The 21,243-nt window shown below is 48.9% G+C and overlaps 1 long non-coding RNA gene across 1 annotated transcript; it reads right to left on the reverse strand.

Annotated features, from left to right (window-relative positions):
• Positions 1–2,000: 2,000 nt before the first annotated feature.
• On the reverse strand, positions 2,001–21,009 carry LOC141730700 (uncharacterized). The gene is made up of 5 exons (XR_012582312.1): positions 20,267–21,009; positions 19,612–19,699; positions 15,038–15,126; positions 12,796–13,002; positions 2,001–2,416 (listed from the first exon to the last, which is right to left on the reverse strand). It is a non-coding gene; the product is annotated as an uncharacterized LOC141730700 (long non-coding RNA).
• Between the last annotated feature and the right edge of the window lie 234 nt (positions 21,010–21,243).

A 21,243-nucleotide genomic window follows, 5' to 3' on the forward strand; every position in this document is an offset into this window, starting at 1 on the left:
CGGGAACTTTTCCATTTACACCCAAGGCTCCAGCTCAGGGGTCACACCAGGCAGCCCCAGCACTGCTGAGGGCACAGGGGAGCCTCAGGAGCTTTTAGTGCTTCCAACCAACACAGGAATTCAGGTTCAGTCCCATAAATCACAACTCCCATTGAAGCCCTGCTTGGGAGTGGGCAGGATTGGGATGTGCTGAGCTAATGTTTGAAACCAAAGTAACCACTGACAATCCTCCTGAAACACAGCAAATTTCCTTTATCCTCACTGCCAGGAAGGAGAATCTTCCCTTCCTTCATTACTTTATGTCCTTTTCTGTGTTTATGAGGCAAAAGTTATCTAGGCATTTCAACCATTAATTAATTGAAACTTCTGCTTAATCCCCACCAGAACTAGGCTGGAATTCTTTAGATTGGAGTGTTTTGGAATTAATTGTCCGTCTCTATACCAATGAAATTGTGGATTTGTTCAAATCTAAGGAACATTTAAGGTTGGAGTTGATGTTCTTTTTCAGCTGTGATCATTCTGTGATTCAGTGAACACAGTCTGAAAATTCTGAAGGAAAAAATGACAGTGAGAACATTCCTGAGGGAAGCAGACCCATCCCAGCTCCTCTTGTGGCCAAGGCTCCACATTGGGTCTCTCTTTAGTCAAAGCCTTCTCCTGGTCCTTTCCCGTGTGCTGGGAGAGCTCCAGAGCCAGTGGGAGTGTGGGCCTGGGGTCTGGGGAGATGGAAATGGGCTGGATTCCATGGATTGACAGAGAGAGGAGCAATCTGCACCCTCTCTTGTAGAGCAGAGGCCTCCAGAGAACGCGGCTGTGCTGGAGGAACAGCAAACCCTGGCCAGCCAAGAGCCACACCATAACAGCTGCATTATTTAAAATTATTTAATTGGCAGTGAGCGTGCAATCTAAGGCTGCAATACAAGCAAAAACCCACTTGAGCCAAATTGCTGGGACACAATCATTTGCTGATTAATCCCCAAAGCACACTGTAAAGGACATAGCCAAAGACTTCAGGACAATGGTCTTATTTTTACTGTGCCACATCATATTTTTCATTTAGCAGTGCAGTTCTTGTTAAAGACCTGTAATTTCATCTCTGGTTCACCCTGTGAGAAGCCTTTGCCTCGTCCCAAAATACCCACTCAGAAAAGCTTTCACCAGAAGCTTGCAACCAACAATAAAAACAATCACCTGAAACCACCCTCAATTTGGGGCATTTCCATCAATCCAGCTCCTGCTGATGCTCCCACTGGAGCTCGGGCTCTTAAATGATTTCTCACTTTCATCCTGGCTCTGAAACTGCACAAAATTCTCACATTTGGGCAGCGCTGGAAGCAAGAACAGCAAAGCTGCAAAGCTCCTGGGTCCCCGTGCGAGGCAGAGAGGATTTTGCCCTAAATGTCCCCATTTCCATCCATCCCTCATGCTAATTGAGTTCTAAACCTCCACTGGAGCTTCCTGTTGGCAGCTGCTGGCCCAGCTCGCATCCGTTCTGGGGCCATTCGTGTCTCCTGGGCTCCGGGTTCAGCTCCAGGTTTTCCACCCTTTTCCTGTGCAGGGCTCCAGGGAACGATTCCATTCCCTGCTGCTGCAGCTCCCTCCCTCCCTCTCAGCAATAACAAACCCACTAATTCTCACCACTCCAAGACACCAGAGCCATAGCAATAAAACTTGCAAACAGAGGGGAGGGAGAGAAGCACGTAAATATGATTCAAACCTAAGCTGAAGTTACTAAAATCCAATTGAATTCAAATTTCTTTTCCTCCTTCCCCTGGCTGATGTTTCCCCAAAGCTACTCCCTTGAGTTACACGTGCACAGTCACCCTTCATTTCCATCAGCTGCATTCCCACGTTAGAAAAACCTCACCATTATGGAAAAACCTCAGCATCTTGTGCTGGTTATGGAAAAACCTCACCATTATGGAGAAACCTCAGCACCTTGTGTTGCTTATGGAAAAACCTCAGCACCTTGTGTTGCTTATGGAAAAGCCTCAGCATCTTGTATTTCTTTTGGAAAAACCTCAGTATCTTGTGTTGCTTATGGAGAAAACAATTTCAGTGATGAAGGTTTTGTCCAGGTGAGCTCTGAGTGCCTGGAATGACTCAAAAGCCAGGGATGCCTCTGACACAGGGAAGGGTTTGCAGGAATGAGACCAAGCAAATGTCTGACCCCCATTTGCAAAGGAGCAGAGCGTTTATAGAAGCACAACAAAGAGTTTGAGCAGTAGCAACCAGAAAAAAGGGTATGAATTGGGTTTGGAGAACCATGGGAAGTGTCTCACCATCATCAGCCCAAAGCTTCCTGCTGGAGCACAGGCAGGTGACCCAAGAGGTGACATCTGTGAAGCGGCCATGCAGGGCTGACACCGATGCTGCTGGATTTGGGGAGACTTTGGTTGTTTCCAGGATTTCAGCCCTAGGGAACAAGGAGAATGTTGGTTACCACTGTCTGCTTCTTACTGCCCAGGAAATGTTGATTTATGGCAAGCACAGCTCCCCAATTTAATGGGATTTTTGGTGGGATGAGAAAATTGACCATACAGGAGGTGTTGAGCGCAGACCTTCCAGAAACCAACTGGAAAATAATCTCAGATAACCAAGAAATTGCTGAGATCCTCCAAGATCATCCACTGAAGGGATTCCCAGAGCAGCTGGGGCTGCCCCTGGATCCTGGCAGTGCCCAAGGCCAGGCTGGACATTGGGGCTGGAGAACCTGGGGCAGTGGGAGGGGTCCCTGCCATGGCAGCCTTTAGTGCCCCTTCCAGCCCAACCCAACCCAACCCAACCCACTCTGTGATTCCCCTACAGAGCACACACAATAAATAAATAAATTTTTTGAGCACTCTCATGCAGAATCCCCTCCAGGGGCAGTGCTTAGGGTGCAGACACAGGGAGGTCACCCAGGGGTGGCTCCAGCCCCAGGAGTGACCACAGGATCAGCCCCGAGCTCGAGCTGAAATGTGAAACCTCCCCTGAGCTCCATCAGCCTGTGTGGAGGCCTCTTGCAGAACCAGCCCTAATATTCAAAATTTAGCAACACCATCTGTTAGGGACTTTGTTAAATAAAAACAACTCATTACTGAACTTAGATCTGGGAGAAGGATGGCTTTCCTTCACATACAACTGATTTTCTTCAGCTGGAAAAACACAAATAGTTGTTTCCCAGCATTTCTGAACCGTTTCCAAAGGTTTCTGACAGCAGCCACGTTCCTAACCTGTAGCCAAAGAAATAACTGTACTATTAATCTGGAGCTGGCAGTAACTCCTGACATTTGAATTATGCTGCTGAAAGGTGTCTTTTACCAGCTGGTAAATAACGATCCCCTAATTACAGATATAAATCTGGGGAGGTATGAATGCACAGCTCAAAGTGATGAAAATGTTTAATAAAATATGGCCCAGAAGTGGAGAGTGTGATTAGATTGAGCACCTTGACCATGGGGGGTTTCTGGATCTGCTGGAAGGACCAGAACAGCCCCTGAGGATGGAACACCCCTGTCCCAGGGACAAATAGAATTGGTTGGGTGGTTATAATGAGTAAAACTGGTGGTTATAATTAGTAAAACTGGTGGCTATCATTGGTAAAACTGGTGGCTGTAATTGGTAAAACTGGTGGTTATAGCTGGTGATTATAACTGGTGGTTATAATTAGTAAAACTGGTGGTTGTAATTGGTGTAACTGGTGGTTATCATTGATATAACTGGTGGTTATAAGTGGTGGTTGTCACTGGTGTAACTGGTGGCTATAATTAGTAAAACTGGTGGTTGCCATTGTCCCAATAAAGCTGAGCCACCAGTTTTGCATGAAACCCCTTCTTAGCTACCCACGTTCCTATGGCTGCAGCAGAGAAGAGCATTAATGATGAGCCCTGCTGATAATCAGCAGACCATTATTAATTTTGTTTCCCCAGTGAAGTTTGATGAAGATATGGTTTCCTTTTGGGGCCTGGATTTGTCACCTCTGTGATTCAGACTTATGTCATAGATCTCTAATGACAGAAATTGGAAAAAGCTCAAAACTGTAGTTTATTTTTTAATACTTTTTTTCAAATCACTTTTTAAAATTCTATCCCAAGCCAACTATTCTACAAAAGCCATGGCAGCTTGATCTGAAATGGCTTAATTTTTGTGCTTCACTTTCAGTTTTTTTGAGTATTACATTTATTCATTATAATTTTGTTGTGGTTTTGGCAGTGGATAAAGACAAATTCTTTCACTTAAGATTGATTTTTCTAATTGCAGCCTCACCAAAAATCCCCAGCAGAGCTTCTCCAGTGACTTGCACAACTCCCTGACTGCAGTTCACAGCCTGAGACAGAGCTCACCCAAGTGCCTGCATGGGAGAGATCTCTGGGTGTGACTCAGTGAATATCATGGGATGTTTTGGGATGGGAGGGACCCACCAGGGTCCCCCAGCCCAGCCCTGGGCCTGCCCAGACACCCCAAATTCCACCCTGGGCATCCCTGGCAGTGCCAGCACCCTCTGGGGATGAACCTTTCCCAGTAATAGAACAAAATAATATATACAGTTTTTATATTATTAAATTATTTATATAATTATTATATATATATATATATATATATATATATATTATATTATTATATATTATATTATTATATATTATTATAGTATTTTATATTATATATTATATTCTAATATATGATATAAAATATATTATAATATTATTATATATTATTATATGTTATTATAGTCTTTTATATGTATATACCTTTTTATATACAGGTGCATATAAAATATGTTGTAAATAGTAACACAGCCTGGGGAATGGTGAGTAACCTTGCTGAGTACTGAGACCCAGCACAGCTCAGTGCAGGCTGGATTTCTCACCCCATAATTGTGGTTATCAGCCACAACTGCCACTTCAGCCCAGGTCTGGGTCCCGCTCCTCCAGCTTGCTCTCAGCTGAGCCTGGAAGCAAAGCTGGCAGCGAAGGAGCAGGGGAGTTCATTCCCAACCGGCAGTGCAGTTCCTTCTCCAGCACTACAGCCATTAGCTGTGCAGCACAACACCCAAATTACTCCTTTGCAGCTCCTGCAGAGCTTTCCCTGCCATGCTCAGGGTGTTCCACCTCATCACTGCTGTGCCTCACTGCTCCCTTATTGATGGAGGCACTGCCCATCCAAGGGCTCAGTAATCAGTCACCTTCCCAAATCCATGTGTTCCCCTGAAAGGAAGGGATCTCTGACACAGCATCTGCCTGTGCTCAAATTACAAATTACAGTAATGAGCCTCTGCTCATCCCAGCCCACCCTGCCATGGCAGGGACACCTCCCATTGTCCCAGGCCTGTCCAGCCTGGCCCTGGGCACTGCCAGGGATCCAGGGACAGCCACAGCTGCTCTGGGCACCTGTGCCAGGGCTGCCCACCCTCAAATCCCCAAAAATCTTCTCAATGCAGGCCTTACTGAGGCCATCTCTGGCGTGGGGATGAAGAACACAACAGGGGATCGTTGTGCATCTCCTGGTGACCAACACCAACCTTCCTCAGAGCTCTGCTCAAACCCACCCCACAGCCAGGCTGAGACCCAAACAAGGACCAAAGCCAACCCTGCCAGCTCCACACCAGCTCTCTGGGCTGGGGGTTAAACCAATGAAAGGGGGTTTTGAGGAAAGCTGGAACAGGAGAGGAAGAGCTGGGCTGCAGGAGCTGGAGCTGGCATGCAAGGCTGAATTAATAGCTTAATGCAATTCAGTTCTTACTGGTTGCCTGGAAACTAACTTCGAGAAAAAAAAGAGGAAAAGCACAAACCATAATGGGTGTAGAGGGCTTAATAGGGAATTATTGATGCCACCAGACTGTCTGACAGTCTGATGGATTTCTAACCAAATCACTCCAAATGCTCCTTTATTATTATTATATCTTCTCCTCAACAACAAGGTCCAAGGCCAGAGGAGAGGAAATATTCCTGGAGCTGGGGTTAATGCCTGCAGGAGGGGCTGGTGTGTGCAGGGCAGCCTGGATGATCTGCTCTGTACTCAGCATCTCCTGCAGCAGCAAACACGGGGACAATCCTTGTCCTGCCCTGCTGCTCTCCCTCCGTGTTCAGCATCTCCCTGCCCATGTTCTGCAGCAGCAAACACAGGGACAACCCTGCCCTGCCTGGCTAGAGAATCCCTGCCCTGTCCTGCTGCTCTGCCTCGGTGTTCAGCATGTCCTGCAGTAGCAAACACAGGGACAACCCTGCCCTGTTGGACAATCCCTTCCCTGCTGCTGTCCCTCCATGCTCTGCATCTCCCTGCCCATGTTCTGCAGCAGCAATCACAGAGAGACAATCCCTGCCCGACAGAGCTGTTCACAAGCAGGAGCTGCTGGGCTCCATCTGCAAACAGAACTGCTCAGGCAGCCAAGCCCCAGCCCAGCCAAGCACTGCCCCAGGGAGGGTTTGGTGCCTGCTCATCCCTGTGCTCATGGGGAGGGATAAAACCTGCCCTGCAAAGCTCCTGCCTCCCCAAAGGCTGAGGGGTCCTCTGGGCTGAGCAGGGCCTGGAGGAGATGAGGGATCATGCAGGAAAGGGGGACCAGAGGCTGCTGGTTTTGATGGAAAGCTCCTGTTCTTCCCAGTAAGGGCCTCATCCATCCCAGTGAGGACCTGCCAAGTCTGGGAGGGCATGAATCTAACTGTCAATGATGCATATTTCAATTAGCTAAGGAAGCAGCTCAATGGTTCTGGCAAACAGAGCAAATCCTGTCCCTGCAGCAGCCCCAGGTCACAGCAGCATCCCCCAGGGCAGCTCCCACAGCCAGACCCTGGTGCCCATCTTGGGATAGTGCAGCTTTTATCCTGATTATTTTGGACAGGAATGAGGTCAGTTTAATTACCTTAACCTTCAGATCAGCACCCACCTCTCTGCTGGATGTGTAACTAAAGCACTGAGAACACCAACCCAGAAAATCCCCACCACCCTAGGGCTGCTCAGAGCCTCCCACACACCCCCAGCTCTCAGGGACAAACCCTGGCAGGATTTCAGGGTGAGGACATCAGGTGTTAGAAACACCTCTGAGAACAGACCCTGTCTCTCCTCCCATCTCTGGGGTGCACTGGACAAGGCTGGATAATGTAATATAGAACATATTGTAATATAGAACAGAGCAGGGCTAATTTTGAGTCTGCTCCTGATTTATCTGTGATGTCAAGATATTCAGTAGATACCTCGAGAGCATTTAAAATAGTCTCTAAATAAAGCAAGTCATTATTTCTTGCTAAAAATGAGGTTTGAAATGAGCTAGTTACTGAAAAAAACAACAAACTGTAAATTGTTTTCCAATTCCATAGGTCTCTTTCCTGTTTCCAAGTGATCTGTGGTAATAAAGTCCCAACATGGAGATCCAATGCCCCAACAAAATTATTTAATGATTTACAGAATGCACATCAAATCCCTACAACCCAGGCTAAGACAAACATAATCACACACCTTTTTCATTACAGTTCTTTGGACACTGGGGGAACACTAGAATTTAGCTCACCGTTTTTCACTTATTTTTCATTGTTATCCCATTATGCACAAGTTCTGTTTCCTGTGTATATCTCTTTTTAGGAGTTCCTGAACCAACAAACCTGGAGGGTGGAGCTGGGCACCGCAGAGCTGGGCATTCTGGAGCTGGGCACCGCAGAGCTGGGCATTCCAGAGCTGGGCACTGCTGCTCTCTGTGGCCATGGCACAGCCCCTGCCCAGCCCCTGCAGGGTGGGAGAGCCTGCAGCCCACCACCCCCACTCCAACCAGCCTCACCAGAACCTCCTCATGGGAACTGCTGGCTCCTCCTGCTATCTGGGGAATTGCAGGGATTTATTTCAGCTCAGGAGCCGTCTCCCACTTGGTGAACTTTTGGTGGTGGACACAACAAAAAGCATCCCAGAGCCCTTTCTTCTTGAAGGAAGGAGATGTCCTCCTCAAGTTCAAAAGTGCCAAAGTCTGATTTCTTTCTAGAACACGTCATTCCAGGCTGTTACTCTGCAAAATAATTCACAGATTCCAAACCCTGATATTTATAGCTGAAGCACAACTCCTAAAGTCTCATGGTTCTAATGGGAATGTTGGCAGGTCCTTTATTATGTCACAGTGAGCAGTGGTGTTAAAAGTTCTGGAATCAAACTATCAATGCATGATAAATGGGGGGTGAGCTGCTCGTGTCACACCACTTATTAAGTTGGTACCATAAATTATTGCACTGTAAAAATCAATGTTTACTTCAGACTTCCCTCCCATATTTTCATTGCTATTTTCTAGAATTCATTTTAAAAAATACAAGTAACAAAAAAAAGAAAAGAAAGAAACCCAAAACCACGTGAAATAGGAAAATTAATTTTCTTCAGGCTGAATTGTTCTCTATTACCTAAACAAAACAACAGCTGAGGGTGTTGCAGTTATTAAAACCAGCCAGACAAGAGAGGATGAATTGGAGATGGATCAGACCATGCAGTCAGATATTAACCAAAAATTCCAGGAGTTGAATTAAGTATGATTTGTTTGGGGTTTTTTTGAGGATGAACCACTATTTATCAGCCAATTTTAGCTTTTTATTCCCAGATGAGACCTCCAGGAACACTGAGTGTATCATGAGTGTCCCTTTAGTGGCAGGCACGATGTTCTAATGTTAATTCTCCTGGATTTTGCACAAGGAGAAAGATCCTGTGCTGGGGTAGGACACCCTGTCACCCTCCCCTGCTCTGAGGGGATGCTGAGAGCTGCCAGAGTCTGCCTGGATGGCACAAATGGAGGAAAATCCTTCCTTTCCATGTCCTGAGCCCTCAGCCTGCTGGGGTGCCCAGCCCTCCCATCCCTCCCCAACAGACTCTGCCACATTTAGGATCAAGCCCTGTAGTTCCAGGGAGGTTGCACAGCTGTTGAATCCTGCTGGGGAGAACTCAGGAGCAGCCAAGGCCCGAGGAATGGTGTGGGAGGAGATCCTGTGGCCCTGCCCAGCCCCAGGTGAGCTCAGGATCACACCTGGCCCACGGCTGCCACAGTGTCACACACGTTCAGGAGCAGCCTGGCAGGTCCTGTGAGCATAAACAGCAAGAGAAAACCGCATTTCCTAGGTTTTTACACCCAAAGAGTGGAGCTTTTTTAGAAAATAAAAATTGTCCCTGGTGTTTCTGCCAGTTTGGTTTCAGCTTCCACTTGGCAGGAGCTGCACGCCAGCAGCGCGTTCCTCACTCTGTTTTGATAGACTCCCAAAATCCCAGTTTTTGGGGATTCCTCTCCTCCAGCCCAGCACCCAAGCACTTCTGGAGCGTTCCTGCATTTATCAAGTGCCACCTGCAATGTGCAGGCTGGCAAATTCTCCTTTGCTGCAGGCCAGGCACAGCCGTGGGATTTATTGCCCGTAAGTCAGAGATTCCGCAAACAGCAGCACCAAAGAGCACATTAGCTCTGCTCTGAGTGAGCACAGCCCGTCTCCAGCAGCCTCCCTGACTGATGATGCAAAGGGGAGAAATTAGGAGGCCTCAGAAGCTTTTATGGCTGTTCTTAGCTCGTGTGCGTGTGTGCACAGCGTGGGGAGCGGCGTGCTGTTGGGCTGGCCATAAATCACGGGCTGAAGCAGGCAGGTGTCAGTGAGGGCTGCAGGAACCTGAGAGGGACCATCCCCACCTCCCTCAGTACAGGGACAGGCTCCCAGGCAGGGCAGGAGGCACCAGAGCAGGGGCATGTGGGGATTTGGGGTTGCAGCAGGACACTGCCTTAGTTTGCTTGGTGGCCACCCACACTCTGGGATTCTGGTATTCCCTGCCCTAAAAAAAATAATATAAAAAAAGTCTGAATTTTGCAAGGTAAAAGTTTAATATTTAAACTTTACCTACCTTGAAAAGAAGGGACTGAGGAAGAAGGCATGACTGCCTATGATTTAACAGCTTCAGCAAGGATTCGGTGCAGAGTGCAGAAAGGAGAAGGCTGTCACAGGCCTCCCTAAGTCTCTCAGATCTCAGGCCAAGATTCCCCCATCCTACAAATAAACCTTTTAACCCTCTTGTAGGCCGTGCTGCCACCTTACAGGGGGTCCTAGGGGTCGAGTACCTGTGCCTGTTATTGCCTGGGGCTCAGCAGCTCTGCCAGGCAGCATTCTGCAGATGCACAAACTCATTAATCCTGCAGGTTCAGGGTGCATCTGCAATCCTCTTGCATCCCACATTCCCACCTATTACCTCCAATTTAGATCATCTGCCTTGTTTGGTGCCCGGGCTGTCTGCAGAGGAATCAGAGCCAGCCCAGCTCCCTGCATGGAGAGTGCTCAGTGCTGGGGAGGGAGCTCAGAGCTGGGCTGAAACCAGAGCTCCATCCCTGAGGAGCCTCCCCTCAGTGCCCACACTGTCCTGGGAGCACGGCCTGGTGTGGAATAAAAATCACACACCTCCTTCTCCCCACAGCTGGGAAGCGTTCACTGATCAAACCAATCATTCTGCTGTAACAATATGAAATTAGAGGGTTTAATTTGCTTAATAGACAGAGGCAATCTGAGGTAATCCTGTGTGTCAGTGTGGAGGAAGGATGTGCTGCAGAGCACATCTGGGGCAGATGTTTAATGACAGTGCATGAAGCCCCTGTGCCTCACCTGGGGCTGCCCATCCCCATTCCTTACAGGGCTGCCTGGGTCTATTGCCCATCCCTCGATGGTTCTGTCCCCGACAAAGCATTCTCAGAATCCCAGGATGGTTTGGGTGGGAAGGGGCCCTAAATCCCCTCCAGTGACACCCCTGCCATGGCAGGGACACCTCCCACTGTCCCAGGGTGTGCCAATGTCCACCCTGGCCTTGGGCACTGCCTTTGGGTCCCTTCCCACCCAAACCATTCTGGGATTCTCTGCTATTTAAGTCTCAGAGCTCCTAAGTGACTTCCTGCATATTACACCTATTATGTTCAACATTAAAATAGTGCTTCTCTTTATATTATTTTTAATTAAGTGCAACATTTCTGGTTTTTTTTTTTTGTTGTCATCCTGACCTTTCCAGAGCAATGAGCTTTGCCAGCAAACCCAATCATTGCCCATGCTGCACAAAGGCAAAGCTAACTGCAAAATAATATTGGTGCCATCTATTTATGGCAGGTATAAAATCCCCCATGAAGCTGGTAAATCCCCTCCTCTGTACTCAGACATGAGGGGCCACAGCACTCCTCTCCAGGAGGGTTTCATTATACAGTACTGGTGATTGATGCTGTTCCTGAGTAATCTTTCAGGTAAATGAGCCCTCCCCACCTCATTTCCATAACTGTGTTATCACTGTGTGAATTAGCTCCTCACGCTTCTGCAGAGTTACCTCTCCAACAGGAGTTTCTTTACACAGCAATAGAAACATCCAGCAAATAAAAAACACTCCAGCAAGTGCTGAATGCCTCCCAGCAAAGCTCAGATTCCTCTCTTTTAACAATTAAAATATTGACATTTCTTCATGCACTCCTTCCTCAGCAGGTGAGGAAATCCAGGCCAGGAACAAGGAGCAGGGAGAAGGGAGGGATGTTTTCTAGGGAAAACTGTGGCCAGCCAATAAAATCCAATCCTGACAGAAAATCCACCTTTGTGAAAATCCTCCTTTGTCAATACCTACAGGAGTTTCCTGAAACATCTTTTGGGAAAACAGCTTCAAACTAAATTAAAAACCAGCTTCAGAAATGGGGTTTGGAGGACTCTGGACAAGAAAAGCCATTTGTTCTGAGGCAATCCGGGCTTGCTTAGATTGTTCCCTCCATCCTGAGCAAACAGGCAGAGAGGGGGCCTGGGTTTGAGTGCTCTGGATGAAAGGATCAATTCCAAGCCAGTCTCTGGTTGTGCTCACTATAAACCCATTTTTCCAAGGGTCTCACATAAATCCAGACGTGCTCTGGCACTGAATAAAGAATGGAGCTGAAACCAGGCTGGGGATTTGGGGGTGTGGGTGCTCACACTCAGCAACAGAGGTCCCACACCCCATTGCTGCTATGGATTTAACATGCTCTCTTCAGCAAAACCAACTTAGATTTAAAAAGAAAATAAAATATCTTAAGCCCTTTAGTGAGGACAGAATGTGAGATCAGAGCAAAAACCAGCTGTGGAAAACTACAACCATAATTCAACAGCTCAGATATTTCAATATTTTCAATTTAAAAGCCATTCTTACAAAAAAGCTGTCACATCCACAACTTGACCAGTGCCATATATAAAAAAATGTCATTCAGGATTATTTTAATCACAACAAATGTTCCCAAACCAGGTTTTAAGGCAGTACCTAGTAGCAGCATTTATCTAGAAAAGCACCAACTCTGCTGGCACCTCGGGAGCTTTGGGAATTTTTATTGCTCCTCTAGAATGGAGACACAAAAGCACAGCAGTCCCTGGGATGGAGAACACAGGGAGGCAGCCACAGAGCCCATGGATTCCCATTGAGGTGAATCCACAATTTATCCCTCCGCAATAAATGCACAGAATTGGTGTCACCTCTCCAGGAGTTCAGGGCCACAGACTCCTCTCTGCTGGCAAACAAGGCTGGGCATTAATGATGGAGTCATTTACATTTCTGCCAAATGTCCTCAAAACTTCAAAAAATCAACTTGGTGATGTTTGTATTAACTATAGGCAACTGCCACCTCTTATAAATCAAGAAATTTGTTGATTTCATCAAAAAACCAAGATTTTTTGTTGAAAACTAACACATTTGCCTCCATATCCTGGGACCTTGTCCCTCAGCCTTGGGACAAGCTGAGTTTCCACTGAGACATTTTTCAAGCCTTTGCTCCCACACGTTCTTAGATTTCCCATCAAATTATATAGAAAATATTTCTGTTTGCACCCAGCCTGGCATTACCTGTGGGGCAGGTGGAGCTTCCCCACTCCCTGGGCTTTGTCCCCTGCAGGTCCCTCAGCAAGGACACTCTGGCTGTGGGAATGGGAGGAAGGACCCAGCAGCTTCCATCCTCTTCCACTTCTCCTTGAAGGATTTCCTTTCCTTTGGAATGTTCTCTGTGAGACTGTGCCAAAACCAGCAGCATTCCTCAAATTCAATTTGTTATTCCTTGAACAACAGAAGGAAACACAATATTCTTGGGAATACAATATGCAAAACATGCTTGGGCTTATTATTTGAAAAACCCAGACAGCTTTGCCTGTGGAGATAAGGGAGAGCAGAAATAACATCCCTATGCAGAAATAACATTCCCTATGCAGAAATAAATCTGTTTTTCTCAGCAACATCCACAAATGCTGTCCCGGGGGTTTCCTTGTCCGTGGCTGGACACAGCACGTGGCTGTGAGAAGCAGTTCAGAGCCATGGGGAACTGCCCAAATTTCACCTTGCTCCCTGCTCCCATCCCCAGGGAGCTGCAGCAGCTCTCCCCTGGAGCCTGCAGGATCTATTCACTCATTCCTGCAGGATCTGATCTCCCCATTTCAGAGGATCTGACTTACCCATTCCTGGAAGGTCTGATTTCCCCATTCCTGCATGAATCTGATTTCCTCATTCCTGGATGAATCTGACTTACCCCATTCCTGGAGGATCTGATCTACTCATTCTTGCAGGATCTGATTTACCACTTCCTGGATTAATCTGATTTCCCCATTCCTGCAGGGTCTGATTTATCCATTCCTGGAATATCTGAGTTCCCCATTCCTTGAAGAGCTGCTGAGCTGTCCCTGTCCATGGCAGGGATGCAGTGAATGATCTCTGAGGTCCCTCCCAGCCCAGCCCAGATGCCAGGGCATAGTGCCCCCAGGGCCAGCCCAGATGCCAGGGCACAGTGCCCTCAGTACCAGCCCTCAGGATGGGATGCTCCATTCCAGATCTCAGGGCTGTGCAGGAGGGAGCCAGAAGCACCCACGGCACTGCTGCTGACTCAGCACAGCTTTGCCTCAGCATTCAGGGCTCTGTGGGCAGCTCCAGGCTCCCTTCCCGCCCCTCAGGAGAGCCCCTGCCCTTGCCTGGATGCACACAAAGTCCCCCCACTCAAATCCAGGCCAGCCCTTGCTCCTGGGCACCACGCTGAAGGCACAAAGCAAGCAGCAGCGCTCCCCAGGCTGCTGGACTGCTCTCCCAGCCCTCGCTCTCAGCCAAGAACTCCCACAGAAATGCTTTTATATCTCAAGATTACTTGAGAGCAACCTAAGTACTGCACTTTCACTGCCAAATTTAATTTCTTCGTGGAGCTCTCAGCTCACTTAAGGCTTGCCAGGCTCTCTGAGGGCTGAGAGCTCCTCAGGGCACGGCCTGGCCTCTGCCACGGGGACACAGCAGGCCTGAGGAGCTTTCAGGCCTGCCCTGCTCTCAGCTCTCCCTGCCTGCCCTGTGCCCTTCTCCTGCCTTCAGAGGGCAATTCAGCATCTCGAGTACATCTGGAGTGCTGCAGAGTCACCTCCAGCCAGGGGGGCTCACAGGGACCCTCTGCTGGCACAGCCCTGCCAGCCCAGCAGTGCCAGCTGTGCCCATGCCCACCCTGTCCCCTGCTCTGAGTGCCACCTCCAGGTGCCACCCCCAGGGCTGGGCACTGCAGAGCTCTCTGGGCAGTGCCAAGGCCTGAGCACCCTTTCCATTGGGAAATTCCTGCTGCTGTCCCACCTCAACCTTCTGAGTCCATTCCTCCCCTCCTGTCCCCTGGCAGAACAGGTCCCCCTGGCTGTCCCCTCCTGGCAGGAGCTGGGCAGAGCCACAAGGTCCCCCTGATCCCCCTTTTGTGCAGGCTGAGCCCCTGCCAGCCCCTCAGTGCCCTCACAGAATGGGGCAGATCTCCTGGGTGGATTGTCACGGCGTGTCGTGATAAAACCCTCCAGAGAACAGAGAGTGAGGCCAGAAACAGGGATGGTGCAGTACCCAGAGTCAATTGGAGAAACAAAATTAGAAACAATCTGTGTTTCAAAAAATGTGGTCAACAGAATGCATCACCATGACAATTCTCGCTAGAAGCAACAAGAGAGGCTTGCTGGCACTGCTGAAGGAGAGCTGGTTCAGAGTGAAGATTCATCAAAATGCAATTTACAGCACCAAAAAAATATATCTGTAGTGGCATTTCATTGACTTTTATTCTTAAAATGTGAGAACCAGACTGAAGAAGCATTACCTTACACTGAATTCTGTGAAAATCCTGATCCTGACGGAAAACCAGAGACATCTTTAGCGTGTTCCTTGGTGGTTGCATTCCAGACAAAGCTAAAATAAGGACCAAAGATTTATATCACAGATAGAAAATAAAATCAAATGAGAGTCTCAGATTAAGGCACACAGAGGTGGGCTTGAAATGATAAACATGGCTCTAAAAGGAAATGTAAAGGATTAAGAGACCTACGCACTGAACAGTAATTCCCGCTAAAGGTGCCACCATGTCCCAGCAGTGAGAGAAACACAACTGGATGCAGTTTAATGATGGATCTCTCAAAGCATCCCATGCAGGGGCTGGACATCCCTCCCTGCCACGCTGGGTGAGGGTTCCTAGCCACAAAAATGCATTGGTTTCACCTGGGGCAGCTCTCCTGATGGATGAGGGCACCCAGAGGTGGGGACAGGGCTCCACTGCAGAGAGAGAAAAAGGGAGAAAAGTCTATCTGAGAGAGAGCCAGGGAGCCCAGAGGGGCTGGGCTGTTCTGGGTCCTGGCAGTGCCAAGGCCAGGCTGGGCATTGATGGGAGCTCCTGGGACAGGGGAAGGTGTCCCTGCCATGCAGGGTGGGATGGATGAATTAAAGAGCTGAGCTATTCTGGGATTCTGTGATCACAAAAAGCCCAAGGAAACAGAGCCGTGTTTTGATGACAAATGAAACGAAGAGCAGCTCTGGCTGGGGGTGGAGGTGGGATGGAAATCACGTCTCCACCTCTGGAGCTTCCCCCAGCAGCTCCCCCTCAGGGGTTACTATTTACTACATTTTAGGGAGTGCAGGCACTGAGGATAAATTTCCTCTCTTAAGCCCATAAATCTCTGCAGGTCTGACTGAACGCTCAGCATGGTATATGTGTGTGGCTGGCCTGACCTTGAGCTGGGGAAAACTTTGTTAAAAAACTTCTCCTTTTGGAAAAAACCCCACTGCAGGCTGACAAATCCTGCGCAGCTGTCCATCAATTGCCACGAGTTCTCTTAATTTTTTAGTGCCTAACTAACATTTCTTTCTCATCAAAATACTTGGTGTCAAATATTTCATTTTGGATGCTAGGCTATGTTAAAAAATAGTAAATCACTTAGCAACTAAAATGAAACATCTAATGTGAGGTCAGATTGGTTACCTTGTTGATTCTGGGATGAAATAACGAATTTTTATCATTTTTGCTTTTAACAAATCTTTTTCTTTTTCCCCCCAGCAATTTCAAATTGCCAGAGAATAAAATAAATATATTATCCCCAGGTAGGTACTGTATAAGTAAAATATGGCAGAGTTGTAATAGAACACTGAAAAACTCCATTACATTGCTGTTCCTCTGTCAGAGGCAGGAGTGGCTGGAGCAGCACCTGTATATCTCAGTGATATCTAATTCCCAGGGAAAGGCTCCCAGCTCTGAGAGCACAGGCAGCTGCAGGCACGCAGGGCCATCAAACACTGCCAGCACCGGGATTATTCACAGGCTGGGACAGGGAACAGCAGAGAGACAATGGCTGGGATATTCAGAATTCATGGTAGCATGAGCTCACCTCATTGCCATTGATGGACACAGGCCAGCCCTGATGGACCCAATTCAGCTGTGACAGACCCAGGTCATCTCTGCAGAGCCCAGATCAGCCCTGAGAGACCCAGATCAACTATGATGGACCCACATCAGCCCTGCAGGACCCAGATCAGCTCTGGTGGGACCCAGATCAGGCCTGATGGACCCAAATCAGCTGTGCTGGACCCAGATCAGCCCTGAGGAACCGAGGTCAGCTCTGATGGTCCCAGATCAGTCCTGATCAACCCATGTCAGCTCTCATGGACCCAGCTCATCTGTGCTGGACCCAGGGCAGCTCTGATGGACCCAGATCAGTTCTGATGGGACCCAGATCAGCTCTGGAGGACCCAAATCAGCCCTGCAGGGTGCCATCCATGCCAAGCTGATCATTCACATCCACCCCCCTTTCCCACAGGCAGGGCCACACTGATAAAACACAGAGCTGGGACATTTCCCAGCGCAGGGCTGTGCCTGCACTGACGTCACCCTGCCAGTGGTCCCAGTTGTCCCCGTGGGCTGGGCTGCCCAACACCTCCCCCGGGAGGGGAGCCCGGCCCGCTGAGTCACCCTGGTGCCACCAGCGAGGTGCCAAAGCGCCGCAGCTCCCGGCACGGAGCGCGGGCACCGAGGGGGCACAGCTCCAGCCCCCCGCGCTATTTATGGCTGCAGGCACAGAAAAACATGCTCCTGCCACATTTTAAAATAAAATCTGTGTGAGCTTGGTGAAAAACACCAGATGACTGCGCACAGGGATGAGGGGATATTAATGCACACAGTGACACCTCCAGTTCTTGTGCTGCCTGCAGAGATGCCAGCCTGGCCCTTGGGCACCTGGCTCTGCCCTGGAACCACGCTGGAAACACCAGGAGCACCCCAAAAACCACGGGCAGGCCAAATTCTGCTCTGGCTTTGAAGCCCATCTGGCAAAGAGCACTGTGGGAAAACAGGAACGCTGGGAAATTCTGAAATATTTTCCTTTTTTGGGCATTTATAAATCTACGAAAGGCTCGCTGATGCATCTGGAACAGCTTTGGCTTTCTAGTATTTATCTAAAGCAGTAATTGTTCCGAGCATTTTACAGGATGTTCAGCCCTCCAAGTGAAGCTGTACAGCAGCAATTATAAAATGCAAAGGGCAGCACTGCTCAAATGAGAGACCTCAGCCACAGAGAGGTTTCAGCTTCTCTAAACCTCATTTGTAAGCAGGGATAAAATGGAAGAGTAAATGGAGAAACCTGATAGCTTCATGTCAGAAAAGACATGAACCGTGACACAGCAGTGTCAGCCGAAGGAAAATGAGCTGTTAAAGCACCTGGAGTGGAACAACACACGCTTTCTGAAGTGGCAGATTAAAAAAAACCCTGATAATGGGTCACGAGTGATGAAATTTATGCCTTGTTTCTGCCGTGCACTGGGACTTCCACTTTCAGATCTGCAGTCAGAACAGATTAGATTGCCTCCAAATGAAAGTGTCAAGGTAAAACGCAGCAAGTGTAGCTCAACAGCTCTGAACAAACATTGGCAGCAAGGGAAACAAGAAAACAAAGCTCACTGTGCTTTTCAGCCCTGCACCTGGAGAGCAAGGCTGTAACAGGGCAGCAGCAACGGGATAAAACCCAGGGCCTGCAGCAGTGGCGGCAAGGACGCCTACAGTGCCTGTCAAAAGAAGTTAAATAAGATTCTTTGGAACTAAACCATGATTCAGCTTTTCTAGTATCACATAAAAATAAAAACTGGAAAAAAGGTGAGGGGTTTTTAATTGACCTTCAGGAGGAAAACACCTCTGCGTGCCTGGTGGCCACAGTGGCTGCAGAGCCAGGCAGCTCCAGCCTGGCTGACTGCTGAGCAAACCACTCTCCAACCATTTCTCCCGCCTGCCCTGACCAATGCCTCAGCACAATTCAACACAATCCACTAACTAATATAACTGCAAGGTATTTATGTTTCTAGGGTGGGAAGGGCAAAGAGCTCAGGAGCATTTCTGCTGTGAGGCTCCGTGCCGTTTGTGCGGCACAGGATGTGTCCAGCACAGCCAGGGCGGCATTGCCACACAGCTGGGCTGCAGGTGGGAGCTGCACTGCCTGCAAACATCCCCAGAGACATGCTGTGGGGAGGAGAACAACTCCTTTCCCCCCTGGCCCTGGCTGAGCTGTGGCAGACAAGCCCAGGCTGGGTTGGTGATCTCTGGAGCTCAAGGATGGAGCCTGACCCCGAGCGATCCTCATCCCCAAAGCTCAGTGCACCTTTTGGAACTCTTATCAATTGAAACAAGAGATCTTCCTCGGATCATAAACTCTGAGGGGAATCAGTAAATCCTGCTGTTTTACTGTGCTGACCTTTAGACCACCATCTGTCTTTTGGCTGTTCAGTTTATACAGAGAGAATACCAGGAGGAGCTGGTGCATTGAGCTGCTCCCTCCACAGCTCACACAGACCTCAAACCCTTCAGCACTGAGCTGGGAGTTACATTTTTATTGAGTGGCTGCTTGAAGCAATGGAAAAGAAGGGAAGAACACCCTGCTCATTTATAACCACTCTCAGTTAATGCCAGTGAGCAGGACTCTGTATTTGCTTACATCATCTGCTGCTAAAGTCCTATTTTCTCTGTTAAGTCTATGTTTTGAAAAGTCCTTGGCATTTTAATTGGCTCAATATTTCAATTCTCTGTCAAAAACAACACTTGCTGAAAAACACCACCTGATTTCTCCATGCATTCCTCTCTCTCAGAGCCCCTAAATGCTGCTCCCCCTGGGCAGAAGTTTGCTGTGCACCAGCTGCAGTTCTCACCCTCTGAGCAGCCTGGCACATCCAAACTCATGCCCACAGCATCGAGCAGGAGCACTCTGCCTGCACCTGGCTCACAGGGAGCATTCCAGAGCCAGCTTTGCATTTCTGCTCCTCCACCAAAGAGCAACAAAGAAAGAGCCAGAGAAAAGGAAAAGCTACAAGTGGCTCTGAGAGCTGGGAGGGAAGAGTTCTCATGGCAGCTGGAGCTGGAAGTGTTACCTTTGGTGCCTGGTTGCTCCTTTCCTGCTGTCCATCTCTGCACAGCTCCAATCTGGATACTGGGATGGTTCTCCCTTGGGATGGGGCTCTAGAGAGACCCCACAGGAGGTTCAGGCTGGAGAAACCCTCAGAGACATCAGCCCAGCCCTGCCAGGGCCACCACTGCCCCTGTCCCCATGTGCCACCTCCACAGGGCTTTAAACGCCTGCAGGATGGGGGCTCTGCCCTGCCCTGCTGCACAAGGGACCCACAAGGGCTGAGCCCAGCCCAGGCTCTGCAGGGCAGCCCCAAACCCACCCTGTGTCTGAAGGTTACATGGAGTGAGGAACTGCCTGACACCAGGGAAACGCTTGCCAGTGACAATTATTTCCATTCAATTTAGTGGAAGCAATGACAACCCCGTTTTCCCCCTCAGCACTGCCCAGAGCTGCTCCAGACGTCGTTACCTGAGGGCTGGGATGAAGCCAAGAACCCACCCCCCAAAAAAGCAGCACTCTGCAAGCAGCACCCCTGTTCCCAGCTCCCAAGGACTTACACAGGTTCCCCATTTCTGCTGCATTTCAGCCATTTTGCATTATGCAACCCCCCCTGTGCATTTCTGTTCACTCCCAGCAACCCAGGCAGGTTGGAGCTATCAGGATCTGCCAAAGCTTACCCACTTTCAGATGTCTCAGGAGAAAATGAGGGAGGCCAGAGGTGGTTTTTCTATACCAGCAAATAACAGTTTGCTTGCTTCAGTGAGTGAGAGGTTAATGGCTCTGCATGAGAAAACAAGGATCACGGCCAGTTCTGAGTGAGACTCAGTTTGGAGTTGCTTGAAAACTGAAAAGAAGGTCAGCACGCCCAGCCAGGTTCCTCTGTGCTTTTGTTTTATTCAGCTTTGCAAATCAGAGCTCTCTTCATTGCCTCGGTCCCTGGTGGGAGAGCAGGAAAAATGAAGTTGCAAGGCTGAGCTGTTGTGTTATTATGTTCCCCATCTCATTATCCAAATTGCTGTGCCACGAGCAGATCCAGCCCAGGGGCCTCTCCTGATCTACAGCCTGGGGACCAGCACTGTTCCAAGCCCTGGGGTGTGCACACAGGGCTGGGAGCGTTTGGAAATCGGTTTGCAGCCTGCCCAGGGTAATTGGGGAGGATTTGTCTTGTGCCTTCGAGGTCACACACATCCAGAGGTGAAGGTTGCTGCGGCAGCTGCTTGAAAAGGATCAGGGAGGGAGAACAATCATTTGTGGGGATCAGGAAGGGGGGATCCCCAGGGAACTGTAAAGAACTAAGAAATAAAGCAGGTGATGCACCGAGAACGGGGTGAGTCAGGAGAGGAGAACCTGGGAAAGAAGTTAATGAAATTGGAACAAATTGCATCTTGAAAGAATTCCTAAATCTCCACAACTTCCCTTCCCTTCCCTCACCTGTGGGTGCCAGCTGGGATGGGGTGAGGGTCCTGCCTGCCACCCCTGCTCTGGCACAGGCAGACCTGGCCCAGCAGTGCCACTGGAGCTGGACACTGGGCTCTCCATGGATTCCCATGCAGGAATTTCAGGCACAGCATCTCAGCCCTCAGAGATGATTTCCTCCCCAGGGCAGAGAGGTCAGGGACAAAGAGGGGGGCAATTAACAGGAGATCATTCCATA

The sequence above is a fragment of the Zonotrichia albicollis genome, chromosome 12 (genome assembly GCF_047830755.1).
Source record: "Zonotrichia albicollis isolate bZonAlb1 chromosome 12, bZonAlb1.hap1, whole genome shotgun sequence".
NCBI lineage: Eukaryota > Metazoa > Chordata > Aves > Passeriformes > Passerellidae > Zonotrichia > Zonotrichia albicollis.